The 9,585-nt window shown below is 39.4% G+C and overlaps 1 pseudogene; it reads left to right on the top strand.

The window, feature by feature from the left end:
- Positions 1-1,077: 1,077 nt before the first annotated feature.
- LOC118625563 lies at positions 1,078-9,524 on the top strand (annotated as a pseudogene).
- Positions 9,525-9,585: the final 61 nt, after the last annotated feature.

The raw sequence follows: 9,585 nt of genomic DNA on the forward strand, positions 1-9,585 counted from the left end.
AATTTTAGTAACATTGATATGTTATTTTTAAATCATTTTTTTGTGTTGTCAGATATATCAAAGAAGTAATTATGTTAATAATATTAAGACTCAAGATTTTTCAAAATAAGAAAAAAAATACAAATACAAAATAAAAAATAAGGAAAATCCCTGTAATGTTAAAATTAAATTGAAAATATTATGATGAACTGGTAATTTTTTAAAAAGTCAGAACTTCCTCTATCTACTGAAATAGCTGAGAAGCAGAGATACTCTAGCAGCATAAGCATCACTGGTGCCCAGATTTGGTCTTTAATATGACTCCACACTAGAGGGGGAAAAAAAAAAGCTTTCTTGAAAAATGGTTGATCCCAGGTTTGGAAAGTGACAAAATGAGACTGAGACATGCAATTTTGCCAGAATTCAAGGGAATTTTAAAAACTAATAGAGAAAATGATGAAAGAGGGTAGTAGTGACAACGTAAGTTTTTAAGCTCCTTGAATCCACCTATAAAACAAGCAGGAGAGCAAAACTAAAACCAATGGATATCTCCAACAAGATTATATAACAAAATATCCTCATTATCCAACATTTAGTCTTTATGAGAGTGTAAGACTCACTTAGTCTGAGCTTCGATGGGGGAAGTGGGGAGAAGCAAAGGGTGTTCAATAGACCTAGAAGTGCCAGCATGTGCTCCCTGGGAATCATGGCTGGCTAATTTAAGAATAATTGCTAAACTGGGAAAGGTTTTTGCAATTTTCATTACCTAGGCATCCTGAGAAATAAACAAAACCACCTATGACATAATGTTGCCAAACATATTGAAGTAGACCATGGGAAGTGCTACAGGATAAGTGACCTAATTTCTTCAACAACAACAACAACAAAATTTAAGAGGGAAAAAAATGTCAGGAGGGGATTTGCAGATTTAAAGAGATTTAGAAGACATGGCAATCAAGTGTTCTGCATGACTTTAATTTGGACCCTGATTCAAACAAACAAGTAAAGCCTAAATGTGTGCACGCGCACACACACACACACACACACACACGCACGCACGCACAAAACATTAAAAAAAAAAACAGAGGGAAATCCAAGATGGCAACAGAGTATGTTGATGTTACACTCACCTCTTCCCAGGACCAAACTTGAATTACAACTAAAATATGAACAATTAACCTAAAACAAAACAAAACAAAAAAGACCAGCTGAACAGAAGTCTTATATCCAATAATTTACAAAAAGAAGCCACACTGAGACTGGGTGGAAGGGTGGAGACACAGAAAGGGCTGGCCCTACTCCCAAGGGCGGTAACTGAAAATCTGGAGGGGATATCCCAGGGGCAGAGATTCCCTCTGAGGAGCCTGGGGTCTCAACCTCACACCAGGTTCCCCAGCCAAGAGCACTGGTCGGAACAGACATCCATATAACATCTGGCTGTGAAAAATCAGTGGAAATGCTGCCTGACAGGGAGAGATGGGAGTCTGCTAGATACACAGGCACCCTCTTAAAGGGTCAATGCGCACAACCTCATATGTAGCCATCACCTGAGCTCTCATGGAGGGAGGGCAGAGCAGACTAGAGTCTTGAGAGGAGAGACCGAGGTTCGTGGTTCCAGGGACAGAGCCAAGAGGACAGCCACGAGGGTCTCTGTGCTGAGTTCCTCCTCAACACTGCACACATGTTTCTTGGGTGGAGCACTCTCCTCTGTGCAACATCAGCTCGGGAGAAAGCAATTGCCCCACGTTGTGGATTCACTATTGCCCCACCCTGCAAGCTCATGCCCTGTGGAGGAATCAGGTGCCTGGGCCCTGGGTGTAGAGGCCAGGACAGACTCAGGGGGTGTCCATGACAGAGTTGTGTGGCTCTGTGGTGTGGCCCATTCCTGCCACCTTCCAGGGAGCCTGCCCAGAACCTCCCACTCATAGGAGATCTACTAGCCCAGCCTTCCTGACTCCTGCCAGCCCCACCCTCCCAAATCAAGGTGGTCTCTCCTCACTGGGCTTGGGCTCTGCAGGAGGTCCAGGAAGAATCAGCCAGAGACAAAAGTTGTGTGGCTCTAGGACTGGGTCCATTTTTCCCTTGCACACTGGACCCAAGCAGAGACCTCCCTTTACACAGCCAAAACCTGGTCTGCTTAAGCCCGATAAACTCTGCTGGCCTCACCTGTGATGCCCTGAGACCCCCACACCACTATAAAGGTTTTCAGGCACCTAGCAGGTATATCCTGATAAACTTGGTATATCCTGATGTTTTTGCTGAGTGGCCTCTGACCCAGCATTGGCACTGAGTTTAAATCTGTATAAATCTGGTGAACAACATTCACCCCTACCTGGTGGCTCAATGGAAACCTACCTTATGCAACTAAAGTACCAGCAGAGGCTCTTTTAGTGACTGATCCTAACAGGCAGATGGCAGGCAAAGACAGGCAGAGGCTCATCTCAGGGTGCTTCAGGCCTTTTGCTGACATGCCTCCAGGCTTGGTGGCTTGGTGCTAGTAGAAACTAGGCTTTGTATGCAGCTTAATTCTTCCTGTGCAAATCCAGGCTCAGCTGGAGGCTGCCACAACCTATAGATTGCATTGTAGCCCAAACAGGTTGCCCAGGGCCAGTCACAAGCAGCATCTTTCCTCACCTGCACCAGAGTCACTCCCAAGAGGGCTCTAATTGAAAACACCAGTTGCCAGATTCATACATCGGAGAAGGATCCAATTAATCTTCATAAGCGGCATGTTCCAAAGATAAACTCAGCAGGCTCCAGACCCTACTGAGGCAAATGTTGTTTTGTGTGGTCAGTACCTGAGCAGCATCCTGTATACTTTGGTGGGGGTCAATCCTCACAGTCAGCCAGTGCAAGGGTTGATTCCATGCATGAACGGGCCAATAACAATCAGGACTCAATTACAACAGGAGGGTTCACATAACACACAAAAGAGACAGTCCTGGAACACTGTACCATTGGGTCCCATAAGACACCTACTACATAAGGCCACTCTACCAAGACAGGGAGACATAGAGTTCTTCAGAAACAAACACAAAGAGGCAACCAAAATGAGAAGACAAAAATACATGCACCAAATAAAAGAACATAATAAACTATCAGAAAGACAAACTAAGAAAACAATTTCATTTACAATTGTATTAAAAAATAAAGTAACTAAGAATAAATTGAAACAAAGATCTAAAAGACTTGTACTCAGAAAATTATAAGATACTGAAGAAAGAAACTGAGGAAGATACAAATAAATGATAGTACATACTGTGTTCATAGATTGAAAGAATCAGCATCATTAGAATGTCCATACTACCCAAACCAATCTATAGATTCAACACAATTCTTATCAAGATACCAATGATATATTTCACAGAATTAGAACAAATATTTCAAAAATGTATATGAAATCACAAATGACCCTAAATAGCCACAACAATCTCGAGAAAGAAGAACAAAGTTGAAGGAATCACACTACCTAATATCAAACTATACTACAAGACCATAGTAATCAAAACAGCATGGCACTGGCATAAAAACAGGCATATAGGTCAATGGAGCAGAACAGAGAGTCCAGAAATAAACCCACACATTTATGGTCAGTTAATATTTGGCAGAGAAGGCAAGCACATGCAATGGGTAACGGCAGTCTATTCAGTAAATGATGTTGGGAAAACTGGGCAGATATGTATGTGCAAAAAAATAAAACTAGACCACCTTCTTACACCATACACAAGAATAAACTTAATATGCATTAAAGACTTAAATGTAAGACTCAAAACCATAAATATCTTAGAAGAAAACATTGGCACTAAAATCTAGGACATTTCATGTAGCAATATTTTTTTCTGATATATTTCCTTAGGCAAGGGAAACAAAAGGGACTACATCAAAGTAAAAAAGTTTATGCACATCAAAGACAACCATCAACAAAATGAAAAGACAGCCCACTGAATGGGAGGATATGTCTGTCAACGATATATCTGATAAAGGGTTAATATCCAGATTTTATACAACTTATACAATTCATCACTAAGAAAACTAACAATCCAATTAAAAATGGTCAAGGACCTGAATAGATACTTTTCAAAGAAGACATACCAATAGATATATAAAAAGATGCTCGATGTCACTAATCATCAGAGAAATATAAATTAAAACCCCTTTGAGATATTACCACACATTTGTCAGAATGCCTATCATCAATAAATCAACAAACAACAAGTGTTGGTGAGGTTGTGGAGGAAAGGAAACTCTCGTGTGTGCACTGTTGGTGGGAATGCAGATTGTTGCAGCCACTGTGGAAAACAGTATGGAGTTTCCTGAAAAAAATGAAACTGCCTTGCCCTGGCCAGTGTGACTCAGTTGATTGGGCATTGTCCCATCCACCCAAAGGCTGCCATTTTGATTCCTGGTCAGAGCATATGTCCAAATTGTGTGCTTAATCTCTGGTAGAGGGCGTGCAAGAGGTAGCCAATCAATATTTGGCTCTCACATTGATGTTTATCTCTCTCTTCTTCTCTCTCTAAAAATCAATAAAAAATAAATAAAAATGGAACTACCTATGACCCAGAGATTCCTTCTGGGAACTATTTGAAGAAACAGGAAACACTAATTCAAAAAATATATATGAACCCCTATGCTCATAGAGTGTTACTTACAATAGCCAAGACTTGGAAGCAGCCTAAGTGACCAGCAATAGATTAGTGGATAATGAAGCCATGGCACATTTACACAATGGAATACTACTTAGCCATAAAAAAGAAGGTAATCTTACCTTTTGCAACAGCATGAATAGACCTGGACAGTATTATGCCAAGTGGAATAAGCCAGTCAGAGAAAGACAAATACCATATGATTTCACTTATATGTGAAATCTAATAAGCAAAATAAACAAACAAAATAGAAACAGACTCATAGAGAACAGACTGAGAGCTGTCAGAGAGAATGGGGTAGGGGAGACTGGGTGAAAACTTGAAGGGATTAAACAAAAAAACCAACAACTCATAGACACAGACAACAATATGGTGAATACCAGAGAGAAAGGGAGGTGGTAGAAAGTAGAAAAGGGTAACGGGGGTATAAATGGTGACGGAAGGAGACTTGACTTTAGGTGGTAAACACGCAATATAATTGTACACTTGAAAGCTATATATTTTTATTGATAAATATTACCCCGATAAATTCAATAACATTGAAAAAAGATAATTAGAAATTTAACCACTGACAACATATTTATACTATTTAAGAAATTATTGTTAATTCATTTTTAGGTATATAATGAGGTTTGGTAGTTGTCTTATGAGTCTTTGCATTTTAGAAGTACACTGCAATGTTTATGAATTAAATAAAATTATATATTTGGAATTTACTTCCAAAGAATATAAGGAGGGGAATGGTTAAGATTGTAGAAGAAACAAGTTTTAATGTGTGTTTAATTGTTGAGGCTTGGTGCAGAGCAGTGTGGGACTCATTATTCTATTCTATTTTCCATACATTTAAAGTATTCCAAAACAGAAGTTAAGAAAAAATAAAGCAACCGAGTTTAGTTAAAAGGACACAATAAACAACATGAGACGGCTTATCAACTTTGAATTATACTGTTTAAATTGTAAAAAATTTGAGAGTAAAAATTAGTCAAGTAAAACATTAAACCAGTGGAATTTAAAGAGTCCAAAATGTTAAAATGAGAGCGCATGCACGCAAGAGAGAGAGAGAGAGAGAGAGACAGAGAGAGAGAGACAGAGAGAGAGATTGCTATTTGAGGAGGCAACGAAACCAACCCACCTATTTGAATATTGGTAATGAAAAGGAAAAGATAAAGCATGTATCCCAGTGTTGAACTAAGAACTATAACCCAATACACTCATGATGAGTGAAAGCTCTACATTAAGGAAGAATGACAGCTTGAAAATGATAAGAACAACAACAAAAATCATCATTCCACAATCCCCTTTAGTGACTATATTAACTCAGAAAAGAACTGTCAATGAATGTTAAATCCATTAGGCATATAATAGGCGAAAAAACTGGAAATTCATGTGGTCATATGGTGATACCAATGTTATACGACATTTTCGCTTCTAGTTGTAAGAATGGAAATGTTTGGGGACAATTCAGGGCTCAGCCTGTCATCATTCTAATCAAGCAGTGAGTATCATTGATCTTAATGGTGGGACAAACCAGGTATTATGTGTTTCTTGATGAAATAGAATATAAACTAAACAATATCACTTAGGATGTATTTTAGCAAACTTGCTTAACTTAAATCTGCTAGCCTTTAGATCTAACTTTCAGATTACAGGATCCACAAAAGCCAAACCACTTGAGTGACACCATGAGGAAACACCACACAAATGCAGAAGGACTGACCTTCTGCAAGACATCAGGCCAGGTCTTGTCAACAAACAAGTGTTATTAAAAGTGACTTCACTAGGGTAAAAGGAGCTGAGAGAACATGAATATCAAATGAAATATATGCCTCTAGAATGGATTTTCTTAAGAAGAAATCAGTTGTAAAGGACATTTTGCGGATATTTGCAAAGATATGTTTTTGCAGAACTGAGTGAAATATATGGGGATGAAAATGGTTTTTATTGATTTCTTTAGAGACAGAGGAAGGGAGAGGGAGAGAGAGAGAGAAACATTGACATGAGAGGGAAACATTGAATGGTTGCCTCCTGCATGCCCCCTACTGGGCATAGAACCTGTGGGCATATGCCCTGACTGTGAATCGAACCTGCAACCTTTTGGTGCAGGGAAAAATATTCAACCAACTAAGCCACCCCTGCCAGGGAAAAATATGGTGTTTTTGTATATTCATGATCTGTATCCTCAAAGATTATGCAAAGCAGAATTTATTGTTGTAATAAAAACATTTTATTAAATAAAAAAATATTATCATTCCTATATGAGACATTAGACTATCAAGAGAATGTTTCACTTATACAAAGTGGTGACTAATTTTGGACTAAATAGATGCCATGGAAATCTGTATGAAGATTATTCTGAGAAAATAGAAAGGAGGCATTTGGACATGTGTGAAATCACAGTTCATAAATAGCAAAAACTGAAAACAAACAAAAATACATATACAGCTGGCTCCAGCTACAATTTTCTTTATGGACCTTTAGAGCATTAAGGGTCCCTAGGATATTGTTGCTCATGGTTATTACATTAAGTGCCATAAGTTTGTTTGTATGCTTTAATCATATCTTTGAAGACTGTGTTTCAGGGGAGGTAAATTCTGACACCTTCTGAATGGTGACAGATAATACAATATTCAGGATTGAGACATCATACCAGTACTTCCTCAATCTCATTAACACTTTCTGTTGGCTTTTATGGCTCTGTGCCTCTGGACAGCTTTTTGTTAACAGGAAGGAAATATCTGTACTTTCTGATTGCCAATGCAATAGAAAACAAATACTTCTATTGGTGTTTCCTCTTTGGGCGGTTTCTGTCTATCCACTTATATTAGTATATTCCTTTATTTATATTAATCTGTTTTTTAAAAGATTGTTCATTGTGCATCTGGGACAAGCAAGTTGATAATAACACCTAGATTATCTGTTCCTATAAATAACATACCTCAAGAATTTAACTTTAAATCGGAAGCAGTAGCAGGAGCCTGGAGCTGCATATACCTGGGCCACACGTGTCCGTGTTGCTTTGATGGAAGTCAGAGCAAAAATAATTCACCGGAAAAGGTACAAAGACATCGGAAGAAAAATCAGAATTTATGAAAACGATTCTCGTTCTTCAAAGACATTCCCAAGAAATGTTGTTAGGGAAGGTGGACCTAAATAACATCTAAGAAATTTCAAAAAAGTGACACAAATCCAGGAAAACAGGTGTGAAGCAGTTCAAGAATAAGCCGCAAGGGAATAAAATGCTAAAGAACAAATTCCAGAAAGCAAATAGACTCAACATGAAGAGAAAATTTCCGCCAGATAGTAAAAATGTTGACTCAGCACCCAGGAAACACAAATGGGATGACTTCAAAAAGAAGAAGAAAGAACTGAAGCAAAGCAGACAGTTCAGTGATAGAACCAACTATGACTCTGTTGCTCGGGCAAAGCAGATTTGGGGGATCTTATGATGAAAAAACTGTGACAAAGAAAAAATAGTGAAGCTGATGAGTGATTTGCAGAAGTTGGTTCAAGGAAAGTTTAAAACTATTGCATTTGCACATGATTCAACTGGTGTGATCCAGTGTTACATTCAGTATATTAATGAAGAACAGAGAAAACAGGCTTTTGAAGAACTGCGAGATGAGTTGGATGAATTAAGTAAAGCTAAATATTCCAGAAATATCGTTAAGACATTGCTTGCGTATGGGATGAATCTCAGATCGCAGAAATGTAAGAAGTTTTGAAGGCCGGTGAGGAAGATGCTCTGACACGCGGAAGTGTCAGGGGGGCGAGTAAAGTGCAATGACAAAGCCGCTTTGGAGCAGGGGAGCATGCTGACGGGGGAGCTCTGTGGGAACACATTTCAGCGTTACCGTCAGATCACCGGAGGTACAGCCAGGGAAATGAGAGCTTATCAGTGTTGAAATGAAACAGATTCTAACTCCAATGGCCCAAAAGGAAGCTGTGATTAAGCCCTCATTGCGGTATAAAGTATTTTTGGACGGTTTTACCTATGCGCCCCCAAAGCTAAGATCAGAAATGATCGAAGTAGTGGTATACCTGGCACACACACGCGACGGCGCCAGCGTGGACATGCACTGTCTGTGGCATGCAGCCCAAGCACGAGAAAGTTACTGTGAAAACAATGAAGACATGTTGAAAACGTGGCTAATGGCCAATACTCTCATTTGGTTTTACTGGCGGCATTTGATTGTATTAGTGATACTAAACTTGTGAAGCAGATAATCATATCAGAAATTATTAATTCCTTGCCTAACATATTAAATGACAAATATGGAAGGAAGGTCCTGTTGTACCTACTAAGCCCCAGGGATCCTGCACATGCAATGTGAGAAATCATTGAAGTTCTGCAGATAGTAGATGGAAACACACACAGTAAGAAAGGTACAGAGATTGGTCGCTGAGAGCTCTTAGAATCCGTCTCTCCAGCTTTGTTAAGCTACTTGCAAGGACGTGTCCTAGAAGCGGTGCTAAATAAGTCTGCATGTGTGTTGGTGTCTGACATTCTGGGAGCTGGCATTGGAGACATACAACCTTCCATGAATGCCATGGTCAGCGTGGCAGCAGTAAAACTGCCTCGGGGTGGCGAGGATGGAGAGCTTCATTTTGTAGAGCATCGCCTTGTCCTGTGGCTGATAGAGCAAGATTCAAAAAAGGAACCAAAACAGAATACAAGGTTGTTTCGCGATAACACTCAGTGAGCATGTTGGTATGAAGGATCTGAAGTCCTGGGCCCGTGTAAATCAGGTGCCTGTATTCTAGCCTCTCCAGAGTTCTGACCAACAAGTTGCAAACAAAGTCAAAGCTGGAGTGAAAAACCTGATTACCACATTGAGGGGTGGGGTGGAGGGGGACACCAGCAAAAGAATAGAAACACTAGTTGAAAAACTTTCTGCATAGATGGAAACAATGAACAAGATGGAAGAGCTTTTTTATCCTCTGATCTCTTGTTCCAGTGTGA

This window comes from Molossus molossus, unplaced genomic scaffold (assembly GCF_014108415.1).
Source record: "Molossus molossus isolate mMolMol1 unplaced genomic scaffold, mMolMol1.p scaffold_m16_p_11, whole genome shotgun sequence".
Classification (NCBI taxonomy): domain Eukaryota; kingdom Metazoa; phylum Chordata; class Mammalia; order Chiroptera; family Molossidae; genus Molossus; species Molossus molossus.